This window comes from Drosophila biarmipes, unplaced genomic scaffold (genome assembly GCF_025231255.1).
Source record: "Drosophila biarmipes strain raj3 unplaced genomic scaffold, RU_DBia_V1.1 ptg000019l, whole genome shotgun sequence".
In the NCBI taxonomy this organism is placed as follows: domain Eukaryota; kingdom Metazoa; phylum Arthropoda; class Insecta; order Diptera; family Drosophilidae; genus Drosophila; species Drosophila biarmipes.
Window position 1 is genome coordinate 2448486 of NW_026114537.1, and position 4989 is coordinate 2453474.

A 4989-nucleotide genomic window follows, 5' to 3' on the forward strand; every position below is an offset into this window, starting at 1 on the left:
TATTAACACAATTTTTAGATAAAACTTTTCGTTACTATCTATTACCGATCGCGGTCTTCTTAAAAACTGGACTGGCTCTTCCAATCTCGAATCTAATCCAATGAATCTCGGCCAGGAGCTTTTCTTTAAGAACTTTTGAACTTTAATTTATGTTTAGATTGAAAGCTTAAGATGAAACTGTCGCATCTTATTATGAAATTCAATTATGCCGATGCAATTTGTCGGACACTTGAAACGCAAAAGGCGCAATTGATTGGGCTTCGAACGGAAGCTGATGTTTACTTTAATTTTGATTTGTTTAACTTAGCTGGGGAACCAAGATCGGACCTCACAGCCAAGGGCAAAGACAAAGGAGATTGAAATTATTGTTTATAAAAGCCATAAGTGGCCTGGTTTCACGGGTTGGATAACTTGCATACCCACGAACTCGAGTATCACCCCTACCCTTGAGGCCTTGTGTGTGTGTGGGTCTGCTTGTGCGTGGTTGCTTGTGCGTAAGGTGTAAAATTAAAATTTTAAAATTTTTTTCAAAATGTGCAATTTTAATTTAAGAATCGTGAATTATACCATTGGAAAGGACTTGAAAAATCCTTTCCAATGACACCAAATTTTTTTATTTTTTTCATTTCCCACTACTACCCAAAAACAGGTGAAAAATGCCGACGACCGTCGATGAACCAAATATAATTCGACCGTCACTAAAAAAAAAGTTTGGTGTCATTGGAAAGGATTTTTCAAGCCCTTTTCAATGGTATAATTTTCATTTTCATTCGATTCTAAAATTAAAATTGCATATTTAAAAAAAAAAATTAAAAATTTAAATTTCACACCTTCAGCCACGCACAAGCAGACACACACACACACAAGGACTTGAGGGTAGGGGGCGATACTCGAGTTCGTGGGTATGCACGTGCACTTTCTCATGGACATTCTCAGAAGATAGCGAGGGGTCACAATATTTTTAAATGCAATAAAACGATGAGATTCCCTCGGATAGCAAACACACTGATTATGATTTTAAACAAAACTGTCGAAAAAATCCCCCTTATTCTAGCTACTGCATTTGACTATTACTGAACCGCCGCAAATGGCTTTGGAAGGGTAATATGGATACGGTCGGTTCACAGCAGTAACCCTATTATGCGATTTAACTAAATACCTTGTGGCAATACCAATTAGAAACAAAAAAGGAAGTTTACTTCGACAAGCCGAAGTTTGTATACCCTTGCAGTTATAAAAAATAATCAATAATTTTAATAAATTGAATTCGAAATTCTTAAAAAAATAAAAATTTGTATTCCCAATATTATAAGATCATATGTCAAAAAGCCCCAAAGCTATAATTTGTTTCACATTATTTCCCACCAATTATCCGACCGTTCCTATGACAGCTATACATATGATATAGTCGTCTGTTTTTAATAAAATTTAATTCGAAATTCAGAACTAATTAAAAAATGTTATTTTCATGCTTATAAGGTTATATGCTTAAAAACACAAAAGATATAATTTTTATTTTATTGTTTTCCTACTAATTTTTCGATCGTTCCTATAGCAGCTATATGATATAGTCGTCCGATTTTGATAAAATTTAATTCGAAATTCAAAACCAAATAAAAAATGTTATTTCCAAGCGTAGGAGGTAATAAGTTAAAAAACACCGAAGATGTAATTTTTCAATTTTATTTTACCACTAATTTTCCGATTGTTCCTATGGGAGCTATATGATATAGCCATCCGATTTTAATAAAATTTAATTAGAAATTTAGAACTAATTAAAAAATGTTATTTTCATGCTTACAAGGTTATATGTTTAAAAACACAAAAGATATAATTTTTATTTCATGTTTTCCTACTAATTTTTCGATCGTTCCTATAGCAGCTATATGATATAGTCGTCCGATTTCGATAAAATTTAATTCGAAATTCCTATGGGAGCCATAAGATATAGTTGTCCGATCCGGCTGGTTCCGACTTTTATACTATTATATCAACACACATAAATATTATTGGGTGGCCTTTAGATATAAGCCCTGAAAAGTGTTCCCAATAAGAAATTTAAAACATAAACCATAAGTGATTCCACTAGCTAATTTTCTATACACACCCGTCTAACTTTATCGTAGACACAAACAATTTCGATATTCTCAGCCCTGAAAAGTGATCCTATAAGTCTTATACAACTTAAACATTAAAGTGATTCTTCAGCTCATTTTCCTAGACACAGTCCTCAAAAGGAATCGTATAACATATAAGAAAAACTAGAGTATAAGACCGCAGCGACTGAAAAAGGCAACAAACGACAATGACCTCCGATACCCTAAATAGTATACCACCTCACTAAAAAAAAAAAAAAAAAAAAATTTGGTGTCATTGGAAAGAATTTTTCAGTTAGTTTCAGTTAGTTTTTGGTAAAGCTTCAAATTTACCTCAACATTTTAATAGAATAGACAAAATAAAACCACTATATAATATAGATAAATATAGACTAGAACAAGCATTTAAGAGAGCTAGATGAATGCAAGAATCTCATAAGCAGAAACAAAAAAATAATTTTGACAAAAATACATTAGAATTTGCTTTAAAATTATGAGATCAGGTTTTACTGAAAAATGAAGTAGGGCATACGCTAAACTTTAAATATACTGGATCCCATAAGGTTATAAGTGTAAAAGAAAAAAAAGAGGGAGATATAGCATGTTCACATATCCTACTCAGTATTATGCCTTAATATGTGTACAAACATATTCTTTTATTGAGACCAACGCAATAATTGTAGATAAAACTACGACACAAACAATTCCCCAAGTGCACGGTTATATGACCACCCTTGACCGCAGCTCTGCCGGCGCCTCTGCCAGCATAGCTTAGCTATTTTAGCGATATGAATAAAAGATTATTCAAGTCTAAAGCCTCAGCTGCGATGGCTGTCTTTAAGCAGCAGAAATAAGACTACGATTGTATGTGATATTTTGAAATAAACAAGTCGCTTTGGCTTCAACACCAAACCAACCAAACAAAAAGTGTGTAGATTCGGCCGCCTAAACCTCATTGGAGTTTGCCAAGACTTTAAATCGGTTTGAGTTCGTATGCGTTTCTACTTTACTACTTTTACTTTACGGGTTATTTTGCGTTGAGAATTATCGGGACTTTTTTATTTGGATATAGCGATTCATACCAGTATGCACAGCCAGATTAATAAGTTTATTGTTTTTTCTGTTTTTCGTGCAGCAGACATACATACAGATATAATACTTGCACTGCAAGTTAAACGCGCTTTCGATACAGTTGTTGTTGTGGTTTTCGTTACGGTTGACTTTGTCAACTGCTAGTTACTGCGCTCATTGGCTGTGTTGGTTTAAAGCGTGCTGTGCACTGTAGGCGAACGCCCTTAGGGGCCATGTTTCATACAGCGGACCAAATTACTTCTGATTATTATTTTCCCACCAATTTTCCGATCGTTCCTATGACAGCTATATGATATAGTCGTCCGATTTTGATAAAATTTTATTTGAAATTCAAAACTAATTTAAAAATGTTATTTCTTAGCGTAGGAGGTTATATGTCAAAAACACCAAAGCTATAGTTTGTTTCATATTTTCCCACCAATTTTCCGATCGTTCCTATGACAGCTATATGATAGTCGTCCGATTTTAATAAAAATGTAATTCGAAATTCAGAAATAATTTAAAAGTGTTATTTCCAAGCTTAGAAGGTTATATGTAAATGTATTTTCCGCTTGTTCATATGGCAGGCATATGATATAGTCGTCCGATTTTGATAAAATTTAATTCGAAAATCAGAACTAATTAAAAAATGTTGTTTCCAAGCCTAGAAGCTTATATGCTTAAAAACACCGAAGATATAATTTCTTTTAAATTTTTTACCTGATAGTTCCTATGGGAGCTATAAGATATAGTTGTTTGATCCGGCCGGTTCCGAAGAAGACTTTTGGTAAAGTTTCAGCCCGATAGGTTAAAAACTGAGAGACTAGTTTGCGTAGAAACAGACGGACAGAAAGTCTGACGGCCAGACGGATCGACTCGTCTAGTGACGCTGATCAAGAATATATATACTTTATGGGGTCAGAAACTTCTCCTTCACTGCGTTGCAAGCTTCTGACTGAAATCATTATACCCTGTGCAAGGGTATAAAAAGGCAAAGGACAAGAAGATGGATTTGAGTGAATATTGTTGTTGTCCCCTAAACCTAACCTCCTTAAAATTAAGAGAAAAAAAAAGAAAGGTTAAGGTTTTATTTTCCAGGTTTTAAGGTTTTAATTCCCAGAAGAAGGACCGCTCCCCCTTGTTTTTTTTTATGGATTCAGATATTCAGCCACGATTCGTCCGAGAATGCGCTTTCAACGATGCATCTACGATATGTTGGTGAGTGAAGAAAATACACAATTATTGATAAAACCATAATTTGGGGGATGTATGTGTCATGTAAAGTAACATAAAATCTTAAAAGAAAAACACTAAAAAATCGGAAAAACGCTTAAAAAAGTAACTCGTGCCGTTTAGCGGTTATTAAATAAATGTTTATAATGTGCTAGAAACCCCCAAATTTTGACCCAGGCTAGCATGACCCCTTGAGACCTCTGGACGGATGGGGCTATTATTAGAACTAGAAATTCTCTTTCCAGTATGTTGATAGCCATAGGTTGGGAGGGAAAATCAAGCCTAGAAACAACTGAGGTCTTGAAATTTCAGAAGCAGGAGCCGAGGCTGAGGAGCTATCTCTCTATCCCTTTCTAACCCCTTTTTGATTCTATATGGCTACGATGAGTGGTGATCCTCACACCGAAATCAGCTTGTCCTTTGCAAGCAACTTTTTTTAATGTAATGGGTATAGGCACCTTGGGAAGCGTGACAAGAACACCACCCTAATTGCTGGCGAGCGAGTTGATATCAATTGCGTGCAGCACCCTTCCCAATTCAACATCTTGACACGTCACGCGGAGAAATGGAGAATGGTAAACACTATGCG